The sequence below is a fragment of the Ciconia boyciana genome, chromosome 3 (genome assembly GCF_034638445.1).
Source record: "Ciconia boyciana chromosome 3, ASM3463844v1, whole genome shotgun sequence".
Classification (NCBI taxonomy): Eukaryota; Metazoa; Chordata; class Aves; order Ciconiiformes; family Ciconiidae; genus Ciconia; species Ciconia boyciana.
In genome coordinates, this window is record NC_132936.1 from 12922746 (window position 1) to 12948852 (window position 26107).

General features: G+C 42.1%; 1 protein-coding gene across 4 annotated transcripts in view; it reads right to left on the reverse strand.

Moving 5' to 3' along the window:
• VSNL1 (visinin like 1) overlaps positions 1-25744 on the reverse strand; it is a 93466-nt gene extending 67722 nt beyond the window's left edge. For 2 of the 4 annotated variants that reach the window (XM_072858528.1, XM_072858525.1), the window contains exon 1: positions 25595-25744. The gene's annotated coding sequence lies outside the window, so the exon portion shown is untranslated. Of the gene's footprint in view, positions 1-24839; positions 24941-25594 lie in introns of those variants that run through there. The other 2 variants (XM_072858526.1, XM_072858527.1) reach the window with 2 other exon arrangements.
• Between the last annotated feature and the right edge of the window lie 363 nt (positions 25745-26107).

Here is a 26107-nt window from a genome sequence, read left to right on the forward strand (position 1 = left end):
CAGGAGTTATCTTTATGGTGATGACAGAAGAAGGTGAGCAAAAAAAATGCTAGCAACATTTTTGATTGCATGCAAAATTCCTTCAGAAAAGCACACAGGAAGCTGTTACAAAGGAACAGCTCTGGAACAGGCCACAGCAATACATCCAACAAAACAGAAAAAAGCAATGGTGATGCAGATAAACGTATGAAAGAAAACAAATGAAAGCTATATAAACATTTAAATTATGAAATTATGAATTTCACCAAAAATACTGGCTGAATTACTTGAGTTTATCATCCACCAGGGTAAAGCAATTGATAGAGGTTGCTAAGCACAGACTAGCTGACTCAGAAATCTTTTCAAAGGTCTCAAAATTGCAAATCCAAAATACTAGTCTGCAGTTCCATTAAATGGTCTAGGAAAATAAAATTTTATTCTGATTCACTGCCTACCTCTGGTAGATAAAGACGCCCCAGAAAAACTACTTCAGAAAACCTAGCGAGAAAAAGACATAATTATAGGCTACGAATCCTGGAAAGCATGACGTATAACTCTAATTGTCAAGGGGCAAGATGTTTTTTCCTAACTTAGGGCTGTCTGTCGCTGAATTGTTCATGGGAATATTTGAGGCCCACAGAGCTGGACTACAAAGGTGCTGGACAAAAAAGAAAAAATAACCATAAAAAGGCAGTTCCATTTTAAAGCTGAGTTGCACTTGCTGAGACAACCTTGAGGGTCTTGCTGAAGTTGATCAGGGAGTATCTCTCCAAGTCGAGGGGGAATTGTTGGAGGTAACAGGCAAGGATGAACAGCCTGGACAGCATTCACACGGCTGTGCCTTTCACAATAACTGCTGCTCCCAGGTGACAGGAGACAGCAGTGGGTGAAATATTTTTATTTCCAACCATGATACTAAGCAGCTGCAACTGCATTGACGGCTACCATGGACTACTTAAGACTGTAGAATCTGGAAAGCTAGAAATATCAAACACTGCCTTCTTTGGCATTACCTCATGATTACTTCACTCATCACTGAAGAATGTGGTGGTGAAAAGGTTTACGATAAAAAATGGTTGTTGCTCACTCTAATTATTCCAGAGGCTGGGAGTGACTTTAAGGATGATATAATCTCTTTCATATTTCTTATACTTCTGCAATAAGGAACACAAATTAAACTGCTGCTAAGAAAGAACAAAAATATCTTAGATGACAAATAGAAAAATATCCTTTCTTTATAGTCAATGCCATCTTCACCATTTAATTGTATCCACAGCTTTTTTAATTGCAAAAATGCCCTACAACTTTAGTATATGAATGTAACATCTACAGTGGGATCAAAATCACCTGGCTTTAATGCTCTCAGATTTTGGTGTCTACACTAACATAGTCATTTAGGCCAACACAGACACAGTCATCTCCAGATAGCGATTCAGCAAGTTGATCTGAGACATTTCTCCCAGGATGGGATGAGTCATACTTTGGAGGTGCTGTTCTCTCTCCATTGACTCTCCAGACTATCATGTCTAATAATCACTGATTAAATTAGCTTTCCTGAATTTGTCTGATCCCTTTTTGACCACATTTATATCTTGGTCTCCACAACATCCTGTGGAAATCAGTTTCATAATTTAGTTAAACGTTATACAATAATTTCATTGGTGACCCTATTTCTCGTACTGTGAGAAACAGTGACTATTTCTTATTTACCTGCTCCTCATCAGTCATGAAAGAGCCAGACTCTGCCTAGCCTATGCTCCATGCTCCTAACCAACTTTACTCCCTTTTTCTAGACTTTTTATGATTTTACTAAGTCTTTATCATACAAGTGGCTATAATTACAGATAGGATGCTCCACATGCTTATACAGTAGAATATTTTTCTACTTCTGTCCGAGTATTTCCTAGCCATTTTAACTGCTATTTGTCATGAACTGGTCATTTCAGATACCTTTCCTCAGTAATGCCCAGTTCCTCTCCTGATTTCTACTAGTTAATCTATAATCATCAATATATTTTGTCCCACGGACATTACTTTCCTCTTATTGCCAACAAATTCACCTGCCTTTTTATCTTCCCAATATTCAGTATTACATAATAATGCTGCAGCACTTTATAGTCAGATTTAAATCTGTTATGGGTAATCTCAAATCACGTGCAAACTTTCTCACTTCACTAGTCAACTCCACAAGTCATTTATGAATACATTTCACTTTTTTCCCCACTCTCCATAAATTGTAAAAATGTGTAATAACTATTTTTATGCCTACTATCTCTTACCATATTATGCATATATAAGTACTACAAATTACTTAGAAAATTCAAAACTAGATAGAAGATGGCTTAAACACGTTGCTATCATTAAAGGCTAAAAACTTGATAAAATATTTCATAGATTAATGTACTTTAACAACCTGGGAAGAAGTGTTGTGATTGTTTAGGATGGAAATAGTAGAATTTCACACACAAATTCCTGGTTTATCTCCAATCTTTGTCATTGAACAAGAGTACAGTTTTTAGATAGGCACCTGGTCTTGATTTAAAGCTTTAAAACAACAGATAATCTACCAGGTCTGGAGTTGGATCAGGCCTGGCTTATGCTAAATGCTGCACTGGTAGAGCTGTTAACTCTCTCTGGTGTAACATTACAGGGGAAAAGTTAAAGGAAATGAAGGATACAGCTTAGTAGTAAGGTAAATAGTGGAATAAAATAAAATAATAACAAAAAATTCCCAAATCCCCAAAACCCAGCAGCAAGAAACAGAGCAATCTTAAAAGCTATTGTGGCACTTGCCAGGAGCTTGGAACAGCTAGTAAATCAAATCAGAGGACACAATATAAAAACTGTTGGCTGCCAGAAGGCAAAGAATTCTTTGAGCTGGTTATAGTTGTAGCACTTTTTTTTTTCTTTCTTTTTTTTTCCTAAATTACTCCAAAAAGACTCAGTATGAAGAGAACCCGTTACAGAAGCCCCTCTGGAACTGAACAAGACTCCAAATGATGGATTTTTAGTAGCAGCATTTTTCAATCTCCAAGACAAAAGGGAATGCAGAACAAATGATATTCAGGAAATCTGCCTGCTTTTTCATGGTGGAAAAAATCCCTTCATCTTTCCTGACCAGAGCAGCCCCGTTACTAAGGCCAAGCAAAAGGGGAGGGGAGTGAGCGTGTGTCAAGAAACAGATTCAGCGAAAAGGATCAAAAATCTCTTTTCTCACTTACAAAAAACTGTATTATATTCTGTGGGAAAATGTGTGTATCTTGGAACGGCAAAATGTAGACTTCAAGGCAAGTGGTATAAGTAGCCAGATTTACAAAGACATATTAAGTACTTCTATGGGTCTGGACTACTGGCTAACGTAGATGCTGTTATCTAATTGCCTTGGTTCATTTCTATTCAAGTAAGTCAAGGTGATGTTCAGTATAAATGTATCAACCGTCTCTCTGGCAGCTGGAGTGCTCTTACGAAATCTCACCAAGTACCTAAATAGCTATGCAAATCTCGTCTGAAGTATTTAGTTGCTGCATTCCCCGCTCAAAATGCAACTTAAACTCTGTCACCTCTACTTTCTAAGAATATGACACCAGCATACAAAGCAGGCCAGGCACAGAGCTTCATAATGCTAGCCTGTGCATCCATGCCTTGTTTTACATGGTACCACTTCTTAGCATTTTGAAGGTCCCAATTTCTCACACACTGCCACTGTGAAACATTCAGCTTGACATTTGATTCTTCATAAAAATAGCCAGGCGCATGAATAATCGTATGTCATATTAACATTAGTCCTGGGGAGCTGAGTGCCAAGCTGTGAGCGCACAGTAACAGAGTGGGGTAAGGAATGTGCCTGAATAGCGCAGTGAAATTACTGGCTATAACGTTGCTGAGAACACATATATAGATGTACCGACACATATATAGATGTACACACACAATAAATATAGGCTAAGCTGGTTTTATTATGCAGACGTGCTTAGCGTTAAGAGTGCCTACACAGCATTACCACGGCTCTGCTGTCAGACAGACGGTTAGGTAACAGTAAATTGATTGTGAATCTCAGCCCCAAGTTGTCCCTCTTCTTCCTCCTCATCCAATTTTTCTCCTGTACCTTTGGCTTCCTCCCCTCCCTGGCAGCACATTTACCAAGTCAGTCCCAGTAAATCTGTACCAGCTCATCCTGACTTTCTCCCACTTTCCTTCCCTCCCTCCTTCCTACCTGGCTCTTATTCCCTACCCAATGCCAATTCTCATCACCCCTGTTGTTTTGCATGCACTTTTCCTTTTCCTTTTTTGGCTTTTCATCAGCAAAAGCAATGACAGCAGCTATGTTCATAGCACGCAAGGTGTATGCATAAGGAAAAAAAAAGAGGTAGGCTTGCTTAAGCTGCAGAGAAATTCATCTGGGCAACATCTTATTGACACTTAAACAATCTTGGCATCTTCAGGCACAAAGATAACACAACCACTCCCAAGATGTGGAGAGAGGTGGATGCCCGGCCTGCCAGCAGGGCTGTCAGCATCTCGCAGAGGGGCAGCCGCTGAACAGGAGGGACCGGGGGCAGGCCTCAGCATGTTTAAAAGATGCTGCACGCTATACAATACTTGAGAGCATTTCATGTTAAAAAACAGGTTGTAAAGCTAAGTGAATTATGCATCTTATAATTATGTTGTGTAAAGCTTAAACAACCCAAGGCAGCCATCCGAGAAACACCGTGATTTACACACATGAGATGCAGATGTGGGGAGGAAGGCAAGACTGATACAAACGTCTCCCTCACATGTGGGCAAACGTGCGGGGTTTGTATGTGTATGTGTACTCCTCCGACTACCCGAAATCACTGTGGACTAGTCGGAGGAGAAGACACTCATAGAGAGGAGCTGCCAGCGAGCAGAAGAGCAGGAGAACCAGCTATGTTCATTAGCACTAACAGCGAGTGAGACACGCAGCACAACGTTTTCAGATCCTTAAAGGGTCTTGGTGAATCTAATCACCTAAAAAGTGGGATAGCAGGAAGAAGTGTGGGAGGAGTTGATATCCCTAAGGGAAGAGATTAATTTTGTTATCCTCAAATAGAAAAAGAGAATTCACACTACCAGGGAGAGAACTTGTTACTTATATTTTCTACATGTTATTCTATATCCCTTCTTCTCTCCTCAACCCTAACAAAGCAGTATCAAGTAAACCTATTTGTGTGTCACTTGTGGCAGACATCACTGTCCACTCATGTCATCACCTAGGTTTCTAGGTGGAGGCTTGAACTGGGTTTGTTTGTTTGTTTGTCTGTTTTTCCCAGAACAAATGCAGAAATGAACCTGACTCTTGCTGTTGCCAGTCTGCCCCTGATAAAAGGATAAAATGGAAACGGAAAAGGCACTGGGGTCAGAGACGTCACTTGCATTTGTACTTTTTTAAAAAATAGCTATACGTCTCAAAAAAACTTTTCAGAACATCTAGGAAAAACCTTTTTTAAGGTTAAGAGCAACAATCAATTTGTTCCTGTGCTCTGCTTGCCATATAGATCTGTTGCCAAAAAAAAGAGGAAAAAAAATCTTAAATCTGACAGGCATGGGAAACCCCTGAGGAGCTGCAATCCCCCAAACAACCAATTACTGTCTTGGAAGTTTCCATATTAGTGCCTGCCACCAAATAAAGCCACTCGACAGTTTGCTCATTCTTCGCTGACATCATACTTCCACCCTATTCCAGTATCGGTGCTCCAAACTTTTTTAGAAGCATTATTTTTCCCTAACTTGAAAGGACTTAGGTTGATTTATGATTCCAAGAACCTGGCCAGAATCCAGAAGGACATCAAACTGCCAGTCTGTAACTTAATCTATTCCTCAAGAAACTGAATGAAAACTTTTTTATTATTATTAATGATGACAGTAAATAACAAAAATCAGTCACAATTTTTAAAACTTTTGTATGGCGAGGGACAACAGAAAACTGAGCAATTGTACTATTAATGCCAAACTACTTGAAATGATTGCAAAAAAAACCAAGAGAAGACTCTTTTTCTCTAACACAGCATCCACAAATCATGCACAGAATAATAACAGGGAAGTTATTATATAGTCAGTAGCAGGGAACTTGATTAATCCAGGTTATTTCTACCTGGGTGGTAGCCATTAGAAGCTGGATATCTAATCTAAACTAGTCATCAAGGCTCCAATGCACAATGGAGAGAAACAGGCACCCAATTCACCAAGAGGCAATACATCCCATGCTAAAAGTATATATACAAGATAAGTGGAATTAATTGCTTTCTGGAGATGCCTACTCTTGTTTGACTAACGATAAAGCTTACACAATTAGTTTAGGGTAAACATTTAACTTCTAGACAGCTAGAATGGCATGAAAAAAAATTCCACCCCTTGAGCTCAGCCTGAGCTGACTCTCCCAGCTCGGGAACCACTGCAGAGCCTACAGCCAAACTGTGCTTCAGTCCTCATGACCCAAACCTAGGTACTACCTGGCTGGCAAAGTCCAGTGAGGAGGCAGTGGATCTTGGCTGAACTTGTGGGAGAAAATACCAGCTCAACATTACAGCAGCCCCTGCGCAGACTCTTCCCAAGAAATTGTCTTTCTGCCAATACAGCCAGTTACCAACCTGTTTCAAACAGCTCTTTTTTGGGGTCCAGATTTACTAACAAAAATCACACAGCTTTATGTTCTCCCATTTCTCTGACCCTTGTATGGCCATTGTCATATGTTCATTCAGTTAATAAGCTTCTCTTGGATGAAAAATGGGGACTATGTTAACTTAATTATTTTTAAAGGTATTTTTAATAGTTTTGACAGGTTAGTACCATTGACTTGCTGACACTTCCATGGGGAACGGCTTAGTACCAACCGGCTCCAGTCCTTGGTAATTCATATACAGGAAAGAACACAAGCATTTCTACAGTATTACATTTCTGTAATTCTATAAACTCATGTTGTATGAATGTATCAGTAAAAGGTAACTTTAGAAAACAGCACCCATCTGGTGTTACATAAAGAATTAGTTGTAACATCCCCACTGCATCTACAATGCTTAGGTTCAAGCACCCGGAGACAGGCAGATATCCTGTAAGTCCTACTTCTCCAAACAGCACAGGTCATTTTGACATTTTAAGAGGACTAAGCTAATAGGCATCTAAGCACAGTGTAAATTAATTAAACGGGTTGAAGCAAATCCAGTCCCAGGGTCCCAGTTCAGACACTGTATAACTCTCTTTACTTCTAGGTCTCATGAGATGTTTCTGTAGATTCTTGCTTTTCTTAAAGAATTGTCCTCTGAATATAGAAATGACATGCAATCGTCGTTAACCTCAGCCTTAGTTAAGCTTCTTTGATTTGCTTTCAACCATGACATACACTCACTTTGTCCTTGCTTTTGCTCTCTAAAGCAGTTTATAAAACTTGAAAAAAGGGGTGCTTTGTGTCATATGGAAAATAACTGTGCTGTAAGGAACAATACCAAGGCTGAAAAGCCTAAAATTAGACCTGCAAGCTTTGCTTTCATTGGCAGCAATGTGTGAGCATTCATATTGTCCCAATCCTACATTCTACCTCTTCTATTCTTGTGAAACACACTACTTTCTGAAAAACACTGAGGTTTAAAATTAGCAAACCTCTCTGATTCAAGGGTATACTGACCTTGGTGATCAGTTATTTTGATCACATTCACCTTTAGGCTTTAACAGTGAATTACAAGATCATCTTATTTTCAAAAGCAGTAGCAAAGAAAAAGCATTTGCAGAAAAAAAAAGCTGAACATCTCTGAAATGGTGCCTGGAATAATCCTGTAATTTCCAGGTTGCTTTTTTTTCCCCTCCTAAGAAAACTGAAAACCAAATCTAATAGCTGTATTTTTCTATCCTGAAAACAAGCTAGTGAGGAGATATGCACTATATAAAGTGGCTGATGCTGGGCAACATGGGACTAACAGGGATAATTTAGTCATAACAGGTTAGCATCTAGGATATACCCATTCTCTTCTCAGCTACATCCATTCAGTTCCAACTGTAGTCAACAGGGCGAATAAATAAGAGCAAAATGTATCCAGAAGGTCAAACTTCATGGATTTTCAAATGAAGAAAGCCACAGAGAGGCTAAAGTGAAACCGATGCTAGCTACCACCTTAAAGATAATGCAAGCTGTTGCTAGTGTAGTGTTTATTTTGAGTGTCTCCTTGTGGAATTTCAGGATAAAATATGAGATTGGCAGTCAGCCTGAAGGGGGTATAGTCAGAGCAGTCCAATTTCAACAGAGTATCAAGATGAACTGTTGGGAGTTATTTTACAGGTTTGTGGCTATAGCTCACTCTGAAGCACAGTGTTATTAATATTTGTAGAACACTATGATATAAATAGCAAAACTGCATCCACCACCTAGATATCTGCACTATGCTCTGACAGAGCACTTTTTAGATAACTAAATACCATTAACTGTGCCACAAATGCTATACCTGAGTTATGATATTAGATACAGATACAAGTAATGCAACAGTTATTTATCCATCAAAAAATGCTGATGTGGATCTCTAATGTAGCACTAGCATTAACAGCCTTAGGCACAAAATCAGGGGGTGATTTTCTGTCAGAAAACAGAATTTAATTCTAGCACTGTTACAGTGAACAAGGAGCTAAATAGTTTCTTGGAATTAGGACCAGGGGAAGTCTAGACAAAGCTGGTCCTGAACTGCATTCAGTGTTTCCCACTGGAAAATCTGTTGCCATAAAAAGTAATGTTTTCAAAATAAGACAAAAAGCAGCCGGAGAACACTATTTATTTCATCACACTGATTTTGTCAGTATTTCCTGATGTTTCCTACACCCTGGAAACTGCGTAGGCTGTCCTTCAAGCTTCACTTACCCAAGCAGCAAGCTCCATGGGTCACACGGTGGCATTTCAGACAACGTTGAGCTTTTGGAAAAAGAATTGTGGCTGGTTGCGTCACTGAGACAAAACAGAGATATTAACCACCAACTGCCTCATGAGCGGACTGTCACAGCATGGAAACCCTGAGAAAGGTAAATACACCTTTCTCAGGGCCAGGAAGTTTTGTCCTAGTTCCAACTTCAGGATGAGGTAATTTCTTCCTGTGACAGCCCTTCTTTTGTGCCTGATTAAGCCAGGTAATTGTCTCCTGGATTTTGTAGGTAGGAACACGATGTGCAGTAAGTCCATTTATGGAGCTGTGGTTTCAGTCTCAGGCTTAGCTTTCTATTCTTCCTTATAGAGAGTTGCTTTCAGTGCCTTGATAACTGCCATCTTTCAAGTTTCTGTAATTCTTCCAAACTCTTCTAATGATTCAATCACTATGGACATGCCTATACTCGCATATTAGTTCAGACTAAAATCAGTGGTGGATATGAACTACAAAAGGTATTCCTGAGAAATTCAAGGTAATAATACTCTCATCCCTTTCTTACTCTTCACAAAAGCATCTTATTAACATAGCTATGTTTCCAGAGAAAAACAAATTTCTAGACTAAGAGTATCTCCACATAGAACTATTTCGAAATAGCTTTTCCCAAAGAACATCAGGAACAGGAGAGCTCCTCTTTGCTATTCACTTCACTACTTAAAAGTGATCTCTCGTTTTACATAGAAGGTATATGATCCATGGACCTAGATACCTACAGAAAGAAATCTTACAGTTTTTATTATTGATTATAATGGATAATCAATAGTAGAATTGATTCTACTATGGGATTTTATCGGAAGTGCACTGGAAGGAGAATTACCACATAAAAATAATCAAAATTGTTAAAGATTCTGCAGTGAGCTGTAGAATTATTTTTAAAAGATTTAAATTAAATTAATTAAATCTATTTTTAAAAATTCCCCACAGATCCCCAGATCCCCACAAAAGCTATGCACACTGGTGCTGAATACTTTATAAACTTTATATACTCCATAGTATAGTGTATAGAGATTCTGCACAGAGGTAGAAGGTAGCTTTGCAAATTTCTTCATGAATAATGTAGAGAAAAGTAAGTTGGTTCTTCTGGAGCCAACTGACAGAGCAGAGGTAATGGCACGATATCCTTAGTCTGTGTGTGAAATAGCTGAGTAAGAAACTTTTCCTCAAAGCTTCACACAGACCTTGGGGAAATGTGAGGTTAAACTTGTGACCTGCGCATAACTGATGTGGGATGTTTATTTCTTAGGAAAAAATAGGTTATCATTCAAGCTGTCCCTGGTGTCTTCAGGTCTTTATTCACTTCGAGTGTCTTCGTGGTCGGTGCCAGTTGTCATTAAACCAGTGGGTGCTGAGGCGAGTTGTGCACTGGAGGGCTAAGGCGCTCCAGCTCCCCGGCACATCCCCAGGATGGCTCTCCCCAACCCGCCCAAGGCACAGGCTTGGTGTCAGCAGGCTGTGCCCACACCAGATGTAGAAGCAGGACCCCAGCAGCATCCTCTGCACCCTACTCCACACCATCCATTCCCCAACGAAGGAAGTACTTATTTCACTCCAAAGCAGTCTAGACATGAGCTAATATATATACAATGCAGATGCACAGGAGATTATTACCTGACACAAAACCAGAAGAAACCATCTGATAAACTTAGAAAAAGTTTAGACAGGTTGAGTAAGCTTCATGCTAGTGCATATATTCCTATCATAATCTCCTTTTTGAACAGCTACTTCATCTGCTCACCACAGAAAGCGCTGCTTGCTGCTTCCCACCAGCCGTATTCTGCCTTTCCACTACTTGAGGCTTGCTTTTATTTTGGCTGAGTGGAAGGAACATTTGCAGAAATCCTTGCAGGAATGGCAGAGTGCAGGGAGCTGCCTTGCCTACTAATCGATGCATGCTGCCCAGGAAGAGAGGCAGGATGAGCACTGTTTCCTCCCTGCTTGTTCATCTGCCCCCTGGGAACATGCAAAACTGCAGTCACACATTAAGGCATGTGCTGTCAAAGTGCCTCAGGCAGAAAAATAAGCGAAGTATCAAGTGACCTAGCCTCTTCAGCTAGCCATGGGATGTAGGGCTGTTCCAGCCAAAGTCCCACTACAGCTAAACCATACCTTTAAATTTTTCATTTAGAGTGATAAAAAGTCCCGTTGAACGGTCTGAAGCTACAGGAGCAGAATAAAACTGGCAAGCTATTTTGCTGAAAAACCACCAGACTGTGGAGTTCTACTTTGAGAATACACACTAAGCTGAAAAGTTTGCTGTACGAGCTCCAGAGTCGCTATGCTGAAAAAAAAATTGTACAACCAACTCTTACATATGGCAGATTTTAATCTTTTGTCTTCCATAATGTGGACTTGGCTGACAGCACTTAATAACAACTCCATGGAGCCTGATGGAGTTGAATTGGCTTATATCCTGCGTGACTGGTGCTCAAATGACTCCACTTTTAAATATTTTGCCATAATACTAAATGGGAAGTAATGATCACCCACAGTTGGCCAAAGAAATAGAGATTTTTCAAAGGAAAAACAGGGAATATGCAACTTCTGGACCATTCCACATAAAATACGTATCTTTCCTTTTCTTCTGCTCTAGTACTTTTTAAAGAACTATTTTTACCAGGTGTCAGTCTTTATAGTGTCACACCCATTCTCCTCTGAAACAAGCAAGAACAGATAATAGCCACTTCTGCCAACTCTTACTGTAGTGACAAATCTTGGGCACAACCCATAGATTAGCAGAATGTAACTGGTTATGCCAGTTTACTGCACTATATTGAGAATCTTCACATTTCAGTTTATTCACAAACTGACTTCTAGTTAATGCTTCACATGTCCAAGGGGAAAAGCCAAAAAGCCTGTCTAAAATGGAATTCAGCTATAAATTATAGAAGAGCTCTACCATTTTATAATCTGCCATAAAGCATACAACTGAGAAGAGGTCAGTTGCTGGCTTCTTTCTAAAGGATAACTCCAAATCCAGACAAGAAACTGATCTGGGACCTTATTTTTTCATAGTACTTTGACAACCGTGTGTACAGGAGCAATTTGCATGTGTTTAGTGGAGTGCTGACACCTGTATTTTATTATCCAAAAACCTAAGACTACAGCTAAACTGATAATTAAAACTGATGTAATAATTGTATGTAAATGTAATATAGTGATGTAATTAACCCAATGCAATTAAAACTCAGAGATAACAGACACGCATCTCCTCACTATCTACTTAAAGAGCTCAATCTGTGCTCTGCAGCCCACTTCCTCATCAGCTCTAGTCCAAGTGGATCATCATTATCACAACACCACCCAACTCAGATGTCAGCAAAAGCATAGGAACCAGGGAGAGATGTAAATACCTGTTTATTTCCACTTTATAAATATTCCAAAATTAGACAGGTGGTGGCCTGATCATTTAAATTTAAGGCATACAATAATTATTACTTTTAGTTCATTAATACTTTTATTTCATTTTTAGTTCATCACCTACACACAAGCACTTGCTTCTGTAATGATTTATAAGGATAGCCACTATTTCTAAGCTGCACTGTTTAGCTTCATACCAAGTACCTGAGGGAGCCAAGAGAAAGAGAAGCCTCAGGAACAGGTCACAGGCAGACAATGATCACAGCTCCGTATTGGTCCCACTACTCCATGGGAGGATGATTACATAGTGATTTTAACCTGACATAATCCAATTCTGCTGCCAAAAAGGGTTATACCCTCCAAAGAAAACTTCTCAGTTTTGGAAACAGCTCCTTGCTTAATGTCTTGTGTATACCCTAGGATTTGTATGGCCATGTGCAAGGCAGGATAAGAGAAAACTGGCCATGCCCCTTCACCCCAGAAAAGAAAAAAAGGTCATTTCGGTGAGATAAACCACAAAGGAGTAGGTGGTAATAGGGAAGCAAGGCAACAGGGAAAGCTTCCCTTTCTAGCAGATGCATGTGATTCAGTGACCATATCGACCCAGCCAGGAAAGGCTGGGTTGGGCTGGATGGAGAGCTCAGCCCAAGCTGGTGACACCATTCATCCTCCCGCTGCCAGGAGTGTAGATCACCTGGTGCTGGGGTAATCAGACATCGCGTTTCACTCGGGACAGACCAGTGTCACACCAAAAGTCCAACGGGACACTGTTTTCATCCAAATTTCTAGGTCTGCATCCTCATTCTTTTTAAACCTCAAATGTGGTCACCCCACCAGCAGATCTTGTATTACTTGTCTCACTGTCAGATGCAGAAGACAATCATCAATATGGGAAAGATACTTGAACTGCATGGGCAACTCTTTTGAGGAAGAGATTGGCCTTCGCTGATGTACGGGACTGAAACACTTGTAGCTTATCGGTGAAAGGTTTACACAAATGCCGAACATTTTTCCACCTTGACTTGTAAGAACTAGAAATAGGATTTTTGAGGTTTTGCCCAACCTCTTTCAAATTAGCAGTGCAAACTGAGTTCCTCCCATGAAAGGAACTTCACTATAGCACTGTGATCAAGCAAATAGATAAAACATGGTCTACAATTCACTATGAGAATCAGGATCTTGGACTCCATCCTCTGCTTTGCCATCAATTTTCTAAAAGCTCTTGCACAAGTCACGTTTCTGCCTCCTGCTTCGTCATGTAATACGATGTGAACGAAATCATGTCAAATTCTATAAATTGGCCAATACTGTAGGTGTCATATCCCATTCAAAACTGACATCAGCAGTGAAAAACTACATGGCACATAAATACAAATGCAAAACAATGAGCAACTTGTCATTTAAATACTTCAAAATCAGGGCCCCAAACTAACAGCTTTTTACTGCAGAAAAGCAGGATTTTTAAAAGCAGCAGTTCAGTCATAAGATCAATGAATCATATGATGAGAGAACATATAAAGTCTTAGGCAAGTGCTTCACATTTTATTTTTCAATCCTTCTCCCCACTTAGTTTCATGTCCCAAACACCTCTAGACGAGCAAATTCCCCTGCACCCACACAGAACTCACTGCCAGACAGAGCCTGCACTGGGGGTGCTTCTCTGGTCATTTTTAGGACTTAACTTGTATGTGACTTAAAACCATCTCAATTCCCCTTCTCCCCCTACAGCTACATCTATCACCCATCTCACTTAAACATACATATAAACAAAGTTATCACAGCTCAGCTAGGTAGCTACTGGCATCTCGGTAAGGCCTCCTCTAAGCACCTAACTCAGTGAATGCTTCTGCCCTACTACAGTTCTGGTACAGCTTGGCTACCATTACATATGAAGAAGCAGTTCAGAGAAAAGTGGCAAGAATCAGTAGGATTTATAACTAAATTCAATTTTTTCTAGCAACTCAATTTTTCCCAGCAAAGTTTTCTCACACCACTTATAAATCTTGAAAAGTGGTGAAACTGTCAGTAATTTTTCCATTTCTAATTAATCACCTCTTTTGTGAATCACATCCACTCCTCAGTCTCTCAGTCTCTCTTAGATGCTGATACCTTTACCTTCTGCTATCTTCAAATGCTGTTCTCCTTTTCCTCACTTCCCCCTTCCTTATTGATTGATTTATAATGTCTTCTCCCGAGCACTGAAATCCTCACAGAGCTGGTCCTGCCTACATCTCTGACATGATTCATGATCACACCTTCTCCTTTTCTCCAAGTATCATCTCCTTTAGGCTATGAGCTTGCTGAACACTTACACCTACATTTCTAGTCAACTCTATGTGTTCAAACCAACAGATTTTCCCATGTAGTTAAATCTAATCATTCGCAGAAGTGTTTTGGTGGTTCAGGATGTACTTTTCACTATTCAAATCCATTCCTTGATCCAATCTTTCCAGTACAGATCTGACAGATCAGATCACAGAATGAGTCCTTATATTTGTATGGCATTGGACTTTGGTCCAGCTGCTTCAGGGTGGGATTGATTCAGAAAAGAAATTTCCCGTTCACATTCAACTCTATGGGAATTTTTAATAATGAAGCACCATCAAGTCATCCTTCCATTTTCTCCTAAATATTTCCTGATGTCTGTGCTTGTCAACATCACTGCTAATGCCACTGCCCACAGATGGCATACGTTTCCTTTCATCATACAACCACATCTAAGTCACTTTTCATGTAATTTGCATTTTTGCACCATGGCCAATTACCATAGCACAGTTGACATGCAGTGACTTTGCCCCTATAACTTGTGTGAATTCGATCTCGCTTTTATTTTTTTCATTCTCCTAGGTTCAACATTTGTAAAAGAATACTTCATTACTCAAGTGTCCAGAGTGATATCACTAACTTTGATCACTGAGAACAAATGAAAAACTGCTAATTTCTGCAGACTTCTTGAAGGTATTTTCAATGGAAAACAAAAGTACAAGACTGAAATGGCTATTAGCTGCTGTGTAGGCCTTACTAGAATCGACAATTTCATAAATTACTGTTTTGAGTGACAAAATGCAGAGTTGCAGAAATAGGGAATATGTTACTTGTCTCGCACAGCTCCAGATGTTGAAGCCCTTCCGAGTATATCAATGCTGACAACAGTAAATGGTTGGGTTTACTGGGCAACACTGAGAATTACAATCTCCAGATATCTCTATTACATATAATCCCAGAACAACCTTGACTGTTTCATAAACCCCTTCTTTTATCTGGAGATGAGCTGACATCGATATATTGTTATTGGTCATCACTAATACATTCCTGTTGGCAACAGGGAGGTGCATACATATATATCACATATTGCAACACCTTGCGATTTATATGGAAGAAAGTGGAATTTTCAAAATATCTTTCTGTCTCGTCCTTAGCTGACTATGGAATATAAGACACCCACTAAAACTCAAGCTATAGTTGGACATAGGTATTTTTCACATATTTGAAGCAGATGAAGTTGCAGGATTTTTTTTTTTTATTAAAACAACAGCAATACAAGGCAATGATAGGACCATTTCATACTGAAATATGAATTACTTTACTATTTTATATTTGCCATGGATTTCTCATGCAACAATTCAGAAGTTTGTTGAATTGTTCCTCATTTATTTATAGTTGCATATGATGAAAAAAATCTACATTCAGTGAAAAATATTTGAAGGAGGTACTAATCTAAAGTAATGTATCTCATGAGTAATAGCAATTAACTTGCAAAGAGTTCTCTAGCTCATTCTTGGCTAAAGAAAGCAAACTGCTTTGTGACTGAAGAACTTGCATTAATAGATTTTGTTAAGCTAATTAATAACATAGATGTTATGGCATTACGTGATGTATATATACTGATAGGAGGACCATTGATAACAGTATGTAGAAATAAAAAACGCAGAATATGTTATGTTAAATTATTGTAACATTTTCAGTCTCCTACATCTTCCTATCCCGACATTACACAACCCAGAAAAAAAAATTAAAAGAAATACATAGGGTCCAATCCTACTGCACAGATTTACAAGAAGCTACATATTGGGCCTTGCACTAAGATACGGGGAGTTAGGGCACTGAAGACAGTGATTCAATGGACAAAGCAGATAGACATATAGAAAGAACACAGCTGTATTCAACATCTGTTCACATTGTACTGTGACTTCTTACAGACTGCTCTGAAAATATCAGTCTAGAGATATCTGGATACAAACCCAGCTGTTTAGAACGTGTTCTAGGGTGTATCTATCTACATTGCAGCCCCTGCAGCTGGAGCAGGGTGCGTGCCTGAGCCAGCTTTTAACTCGCTGGCTTTGCCACTGCGAACAGCCCCGCCGGGGCAAAGCAGAATGCGGTGTAGGCTGCATAACCTGCTCAAGGGCAGGATGAAGACCTGCGTACATAAGCCATGCTAAGCGCTGTACTGCTGTGTCTGGCTTGCTGCAGGTACATCATATACTTGGTTTAGGGCTAGTTTGAATATGTCAGCATACTTCATTCACAACCTAGTGACTGCAGAATAAATGTATCCTAATTAGCTTTGCAGGAGATGGACTGTCACTGCTATCAGACACAGATTGGTTCAAAGTCACTCCATGAAATCCCTGAACATGCACCTTATCTTTCTGCACAGGTTGTATTTACAACATTTCCTATATGTTGTTAAAATTTTCGTTAAAATATTTACCTTTATAGCACTGTAAATATACATATAGCTGCACTTCCTGGAACATATACAAAGGCCAGATCCTTGTTTTATAAAGCTCACAGTTTAAAAAGCAAACACAAAACCACAGTTCAAACGCAAGATGAAGAAAGCATCCACCACAGTGAAACATGCACAGCCAAGGTATTGTTAAGGAAAGGGAGACTCTTAGGCAACAGAGGACTGTTGGAGCAGAATCAAAGAAGAGAGGAAGCAGAGACAGAGAGGGAGGAAAAAGGGATCAGTAAAAGCTGAAGGATGAGATAAGATGCAAGGCAGAGTTAGTACCTGCTGACACTTCAGGATTACATTCTCATATAACAGAGTGGGAAGCCCAGATGAGTAATGTTCACTTCTTAAACCATGTAGAAACTAGTATTGCTTATTGATCTGTTTCAGTCACACCTCTTTGTGGCAGGCACTTGAGAAAAATACAAAGAATCACAATCCCTTCCAACCCTCCTTATTTCCCCAGACAAGAATTAAAATAAATAAAAAATAGCCATTGAACTAAATGGCTAAGCATTTGCCCAATGTGTACCATAGCAAGAGACAGCTCTTGTAAACAAAACTTTTTGATGAAGAATGATAAAGGCTACTTTGTGATCTACTTACCATACCTGAGGAGGAAAATGGAGCCTTAGTAGCTACTTTTCTTAAACACTCTGGCATTTCAGTAATACAGTTGTATCATTAGAAATTCATTGACAGAAGGCGGCAGGCATATTTTATGTACTTATATGGAAAAAAACAGTTTGTGATTCTTTGACTCTCCTTTAAAGATGCGTAATATAAAAGTTTTAACAAGGTAAAACATCTAACATTCTGATTTCAAGGCCACAAAGCATGCTAATCTAAATTTCCTTATTCAGCATGGATGCCAAGGACCAGATTCCAAGCCCACTGGAGCACATAGCAGAGCATCCTTTGATCTTATGATGTAATTGATGTGACCAGATCCAAGAGTAGTAACATATCCAAGTCAGATGCAAAAAAACCCCACGTGAAAAATGCAGGTCAAACTTCATTAAAGGGCATTTGAAGATACAGTCCTTTTGTATAAATCAGTCTGGTTTGCAAAAATCATCAGTATGATCCGACGTTTTACGTATCAAACTAAAATTCCTTTTCAGGCTATCATCCTTCCAAACTGAAAGCCTTTCATGCAATTCAAGACAGATATTTCAAGACCATTCCTGAATGTCGGTACTCATTTGTATCATTTAAAAAAAAATATGTTTAAAATGAAAAAGGACTGCTTTAAAAGAGTACGGTATATGTTCTCTTGTAATGAAAACACATCGACTATAGTGATAATCGACTGGATATGTGCTGGATATTAGCAATACTTTCACAAATACATTTTTGCAGCATTATTCATTATGTAAGCTGATTTTATTTTCAGTGCTACAGCCTTGTAAAAATGTTCATTTTTAATAACTTTTCAAAATCACATTTTTTTTCTATGTGTATCAATTTCTATTAAAAAACAAAAGCATTTTCTTTCAAACTACTAACTAATATCCCAAAATTCATTCTCTAAGAGTCTTCAGTTACTTTGTATTTCTAAATATAGCAGATAAGGGTACGCAGAAATATGCTGTATTCTAAGAGCTTTTATAAACAAGATGTTCTAATTTTAGAGGACTCCATTCTGAATAAAGTCTAATTAAATACACAGATATTCTCAAATGCAGTCCACAAAAAGGATAATATTCAGCTCTCCTCACCGCCATTTAATTCCATCTTATAGCGAATGATTTAGTATCTACTTCTGAGTAAAAATGTCTTCTATTAAGTGGAACACTAATCTTTTATTAAAAAAAAATAATTTCCAGTAACATACTGCCTTTGTGAAATTATTTTTAGATACTAAAATCAAATCATAGATACTTTACACACACCTGGCTCAACAGCTGATGTATTTAAGATTAATATTCTTTCAACTACTTCAGGGATTGATTGGCTCAAGAACTGGTAATGAAGTCCAGAACCAAGACGTGAGGTGTACATTTTAACACTAAGATAATTAACCATCAGAAAAACTTAGGGAGAACTGAGATAAATTTGCCATTACCTGTGGTTTTTAAATCAAGACTGATTTTCTTTTCCCTGAAAATATGTATGTGGTTCATGAACAGGAGACTAGATAGAGGTATCACTGAGTCAAATGTTATGGACTCTGCCAGACACTTGGCTAAAATTCTCATTATTATCCCTTGTAGAGTTAAACATTTATGAATCTGAAGGCTTTCATCTCTAGAACACAACTTCCTATTTAGCTACAAGTAAAAACTAAGTAAAGTAATTTTCATCAAAAGGTTTAGAGCCTTATATTTATTAGTCTAAAAGCTCTTTAAACTACCATCACAGTTTGTTTTCTTCCTGAGTATACATTTTGACTTGTACAGTGCTGACAGTGTATTCTTCATCAAAGTTTGAACAACCAAGGCAATCCCGTTGTTGTTATTATACCGGTTGATTGAACTCATCGGAGTTAAACAAAATTCCACTATTTTCTTATGCCTAACTATGGCATGAAAATAGCTCGGTAGGACCACAAAAAAAAGTTAATATGCCATTTGTAAGTCTTACCATCATGGATCTCAGTTTTTACATCTTTTCATCAATGAACTTTGAGAAGGTCTAAGTTAGTGAACAAGAAATAGGTAAAATTATTCTTTCTGGTATTTAGTAAACTATATAGTAGAGATGCATAAAACAATAATGCTTGTGTGAAATCATCAATTCAATCAGCTTTAAGTCAAAAGTGATTAAAGGTCATTTTAATCAAAAAGTTTAGCTATAAAAATCACCATTACAGCTTGTTTTTTTCCTGCACATCAATTTAGACTCTCGTAATGCTGATTGTGTAGACATTCTTCCTCTAATGGCTCTGTGATGATAAAGAAAGTGATTTTAGAATATTTCTAGTAGGAAATTATTTTATTATAATTATCTTAAAAGAGCCACTTGATTACCTCAAATTATCACTTCTCATGACTTCAAAAATCGTAAGTTGTTGACAAACTCAAGAATGTCTCAAACTCTTGCTCTTTCAAAACAGTGAAATTAGGGAAGTATGATATGTTCTGTTACATTTGTAGTCTGGGATTGAAAATGCGTCTTAATGGGGTTTGTTCCAGGCAGAAAATCTTCAATAAGATCTGTAATACTTCTTCCTTTGTCCTCGAGATCAGTTTCATATTTAGGTCAACAAAAGATGCATTTGTCATCTCACTCCCAATGAACACTGTTTATTTCAATTAACTGTGGTTTTACAAGTTATTTTACAAAACATATTCCGTTCCTTACCTTCCTCGGGGGAATAATCACAACGAAAAACAGCTTGATATTTTTATAAACACATCAGTGAATTGAGCATCAAGTGATTTCTATCTTTTCCTTCTCCTTCAACTGCCTCCTTGAAACTACTTACTTACTTTTTACAACTTTCAGCTACGAGACCATCTCTAATAATCTGCCTTAATTTCCTACATGTGTATTATTGTCCATTGGGTCATATTCATACCTAAATGTGGAAAAGCTCCTGAAAGCAGAGACCCTGTGGATAACGTCCACATAAAGTTTAAAACACAAATTGAAAAAATACATATATATTCTTAGCAATTTAAATCATAACTTAAAAAGCAATATGGATTTGAAGCACTACCCAGAGATTTTGTATTCCATGAACAAGTATCCTTTTTATCATCTGTTTCATTATCTTTGAAAAGGATTATAGCTATTAATCTCAGAGCAATACTATAAAATTCAAAAGATAACATTCTCTCTTTCTATGAATAAAGACAAGAGTGGGACCTGAGGTAAGAAAGCGCCTCCCTGTGATGGGAGCCCATCTGTATCTTTACATCTTGCAGCACTACATATGCTCATAGCCTTCCCTACTTGTGCTGTATTCTTGTCTCAGGCAATGCTTTCAGCGATGCCATGTAGAGAGCCTATAGAGTAAGTCATGATCTTTCCCAATGATCAAGGGAAATAAACAGTGAAGGAGATAATTGGTAAAGAGAAAAGCGATCCAAAGATGCAATTAAGGCACACAAAGATCAGAGAAGAAACAAAATTACACTCCAAAGGAATGAAGAAAAAGGCAAAGGATGTATAGAATAGCGAAAGGTATGCAAATGCAGGTAATGTGGACCCACAAGAAAATGGGGACAGATTAAATGGTCTAGGTTCATTCCAGTGAAGTATGAGTCATAATTAGTCATAAGGAATAATGCAGGAAGACCACACGGTTGCTCTTCTCTATTAGTGACAGACAAAATTAAAGGGAAGTGCAGAATCCATTGGCAATCAAAAACACTCTGAAACAAGCTTCTTTTTAGACCACTCTAACGACAAAGGGTATGTAGCCCCAATCCACACTGGTAAAACAATATGCATTAAAAACAAAGGGAGTGCTGAACATGGTTACAACACAGACAAGAAGCACAGTTTCTCATGGTAAGTGCTATGTGTTTCAATTCTAAGTACTTTAAAAACAAATTTGCCTACTACGTTTTAAATTTTCTAACCCTGATTTCAATTAGTCTACATTGCTGTTTAATTCACAATTAGAGGATGAACCAGCATTATTTGCCCAAGTGACATAAACTTCTGGAAATCCACAGGAATCTGCAAAATTTACAGAACTGAATACCTAAAGTACGAGCGTGAGGCACAGATATAATACAAAAAACACAGGAATGCACAGTGCAGCCAGACATGAAATTAGAATTCCAAAACTGAAAAACAGAACCAAAACAACAGCTTGAAAAGTAAACAATTTTGGAAGCTCCCATAACAAAGTTCACCATATTCATGTGCTCAATAAAAGGAATCTATATTCTCAGATTTAGATCCTGCCTGCAGCTATATTGAGAGTACAGAGAGAAAGAAAAGTCAAGAGGGCTATACCATCCCAACACACTGAAAAGAGAAGAAATGGAGCTTCGGGAGTGCGGTAGTGCAGCCCTTTCCCCATGCCCTCGAGCAGGACCGTGCTGGAAGGCACGCCGGGATCCCCAGCGCACCCCCGGACATGCTGCAGTCAGCGAGATGTCGCACCCTAGAATACATGCGGCGCCTTTTCCAAACAGCACCAAAGCCAGCTTCATTGCATCGCTTCCATCCTACACAGCCAGCCTAATTTCTGCAAGCTGAATCAGCAGCCTTCTGTTCTGCTCTGCCCTGCCCATCCCATTACATCCCAGTTACACTTTGCCTTACCATTCTGGCCAGAGCATGATTTTTCTTCTGGTTGGTACTGTAGTGTGATATCAGCTATGACTCTTGTGGTATATTACACCAGGGGAGTGCACACAGGGCACTGTAAAACGGGACTGACAGCAGCGGGCACATCTCTGGCATTTGCTCCGTGGTTGTGAGGTTACATAATGCTGTCATAGTCTGAAGATGTTGCTCGATGACACAGCTGATGTGCTGTCAATAGCTGGACATTCCAGAACACAAGGCACGTCGAAAAAATCAGGGGAAAATCAGTGGTGTGATTCTATGTACGGGTATGCACTTGTATGGGGCAAGAAGATAGGGCAACCTAGAAAACTGATTAAATATTGCAGTTTTATGTCAGGAAAGTTTGTGGCTAAATTCCTTTTCAGCCCAACGGGATAAGGATTCAGTCCTTAATTAAAAGGCAGGAATAATACACAATGAAGATTAAGAACATGTTTCCTTATTTTTCCTTGACAGAAGCATTAGCCCAGACTACTTTATGCTTTGTTTGAATGGAGAGGCAAAATGTAATTAAAGTTTTAATTAAAATTGATCGCAGTCCACAAACCTGAAATGGATAGTGCTGTTCTAACACTGTACTGGAAGACCTTTCAAGTAAACTGATGTTCTTAAATGAACTGCGTTCTTTAAAAAAAAAAAAAAAAAGGCATTCTGTCAAGTAAAAGCGTAGTAGTGAAAACTAATGAGTCTGAAAATGTGTCATAGAAACAAACTACTAGTAAGCATGTATTCTGAAAGGGCCAGTGAATATATATTTTACAAAGACTGAGCTTCCTCGCATACTAATTTTTCTCTGAATGTGAGGATTCTGTTCTTTATCATATTCCGGTTAGTAAATATGAGCATCCTTTTCTTCTTCATAAAGAGGTGGTGGTACCTCTGAGAGCTGAACTTTCTAATATATGAAGGAAGAGAACACCTATCCACAGAAACGCTTGCTACAAAATATTGCTAAAAATATTTTTCTAGCGGAATTTTTGGGAGAAGTACCTGTATCTCTTAAACACATCTGTTACATTAACATCTTCTGTACAAGAACACGGAATTAATTCATACATTTGGCCTTCTGCTAATTGGCCAAGGCTCCGGCGTGCAAGCAATCACATTTCAATGTTAATGAAAGGGCAGGGTTTTTTAATTACCCTGTTATCTGCACGGTTTCTTTGTCAGCCGAAAAGCCTGGTGGTGTAGGTAATCGCCGCCCCCCTCCCCCAGCCTTGCTGCACCGTTCCGGGCGATGCGGGATTTGGGAGCGCGGTTCCCCCCGGCGGTCCCTCGGCAGCGGGCGGGAGCTCCGGCTGCCCCGAGGGCTCCGCACGGCCGGGCTCGGGCTCCCCAACCGTGCCCTAGGAAGGCGGAGAGCCCCGTCCCACCTCCGAAAAGCCCCTGAACAGGCTCCTCAGGGGCGGGGAGGGGGGGCTGCGGTTGCGTAAGATCAAGCTTCCCCCCGCCCCGCCTTCCCCCCGTCAGTCTCCGACCGCTTCTCCTCACGTCGGGGGCCGGAGCAGCCAACCCGGGCTGGGCGAGGAAGGGGAGTGCCGGGGGGGACACCCCAGCAGCGCTCATGGGGTTGGGGACAGGATGCAGAAGGGGTGTGTGGGGGACCTTGCAAGTGGCTTCATGCACAAGGAGACGGCCCGGCTGGGGGGCGACACACACACGACACGTACCCCGGTGGGGGCAGCGGGGAGAGCGGGCGATTCCGGAGGGCTGGGGACACCGCCGGGGGCGGGGGGGGTGAGCCGTGCACCGGAGGGCCCGCCGGCACGGGCAGCCCCGCAGAGGGCACCGAGGAATGAGGGGGGCGCGGGCCTCGCGGCGCACGGGGAGTGGGCTGTGCGGGGGGGAAGGCAGCGCTGGGGGGGCCCTTCCAGCAGCCCCCGCCGGCGGGAAGCCCGCCCCGCCCGGCGCAGAGCCCCCGTGTCCCGGCGCGGCACCCCCGCGCCCTGGGGAAGCGTCCCCGCCGCAGCGCGGTGCCCAGCGCGCTCCCCCGGCACCGCACGACCGGGACCCGGCCCTTCCCGGCGGGGGCCGACGGCTAAAGAGCCCTTCACGGGGGGGCTGGGCAGAGGAGGGAGAAGCAGCCCCCCGGGGCACCGGCATGCATGCCTGCCCCTCGCCCCCGCACACACAGCACATCTCCCCGGGGCGGACAACTCTTTTTCAAGCGATGCTTGCGCGCAAAGTTGCGCCGGCCAGGCCGCCCCCCGCCCGCGCTCCCTCCCTCCTTCCGCGGCCGCGCACGCCCCCGGCCCCCGCGGAGCCCCCGCACTCCTCTCCGCCCAGGTCAGCGCGGAAAACGCCTCGCTTCCCCCCACGGCTGCTCACGCTCTGCCTCAACCTGCTCCTCCTTTTGTTTTGATCTCTGGAAATGCAATTCTCTCTCCTGTCGTCTCCTCTCCCTCCTCCTTCTCACGCCTTCGTGTGGGAAATGACTTGGATCGCACACCAGCTTTGGTGATCTCCTCCCACCTCCATTTTCACTCCGACTGATGCCCAAGTAAATAGCAGGAGCGCGGCACCTCCACCCCGCACCTACCCCGCCGGAGGGGCGAGGCGAGCGCAGCCGCTTGCAAATGCAACGCAAGGCTTACCCTGCAAACACCCCGCGTGTGACCTAAAGCGGAATGATAAAGAATCTCGTACAGGCAGTAAGAATATCAATAAAGCGATCGCAAGGATCGGGAGCACTTCTGCCTTCCCAGTGAGTGCGATGACCTTGCTCTTCGGTTTCACACGGTCTTTTTTGTTTGTTTGTTTTCCCCTGCTGGAAAAAAAAACAACGACCTTTTCGCTACCTCTTTTCAAACGAGCAAGAACGCCAAAGACTTCCACTTTCACCAAAACATTCCCAAGCGCGAATCACTAAGCCACAGATCAACGCTTCCTTTTGCTGTCCTCGCTATTTCTACCCGGACCGATGCGGGGTTCGGTCTCTTATCTCGCCACAGTTCACGGCAAATCGCCGCCGACACAATTTCCCTCCATCTCGCCCGTGAAACGACAACTCCCGCGCACGGAGCGGCGAAGACCAACCGCGCACATCAACTTTCCCGCTGAGGACGGGCCCCGAGCGCGAAGGAGCGGCCGCGCTGACCGCACCGCCGCCGGCAGCCCCTGCCTCAGCCCCCGCCGCGCCTCCATCCCGCCGCACTCGCACGCACCCCCGCCGCCCTCCCGGGAGGAAAAGCCCCGCGCGGGGCTCCCCGAGACAGCCTCGTCCCTCCCGACCTCGCCGCCCGGCGTCAGCTCCGCCGCCGGCGCGCCGGGAAAGGCTCCCGCCCGCACCGAGCCCGGCGGGCGCCGAGCCCGGAGCCCCCCGGCTTTCCCCCGGGGCGCCGGCACTTACAGAGGGCGCCGAGAGCTGTCCGCGGTGCGGAGGAGGGCGCTGGGCCGCGGGGTCCCGCCGGGGTGCTGGGGCCGGAGGGACGGCGGCTCGGTGCGCGCCCGCCCGCCGCTCGCGCCGCAGCTCACTCCGCGCCGCCGCCGCCGCGCGCGCCCCCACTCCGCCCCGCGCGCCGCCCGCCCGCCCCGCACTGCAGACCGCCGCCCCGCGCCGCCCCGCGCACGCGCCGCCCCGCGCCCCGAGCATGCGCGCGGCCGCCCGCCGCCGCCGCCGCCGCGGGCGTGAGGGAGGGGGAGCGCGGGCGCGAGGGAGGGGGAGCGCGGGCGCGGCGGGTCGAGGCGGCGCGTTGGCGGGGGCGGCGGGGGCGAAGGCCCGGGCGGGCGGAACGGGGGGGGGGCGGGAACGGAGGGGAGCGCGGGGAGAGGGGGCCACGGGGAGAGGGGGCAGGACCCCCTGCGGCGGTCGGGGCTGCTGCCGCCGCCCTAGCGGGGTGGCCTCTCTTGTCGCTCCCCCGTG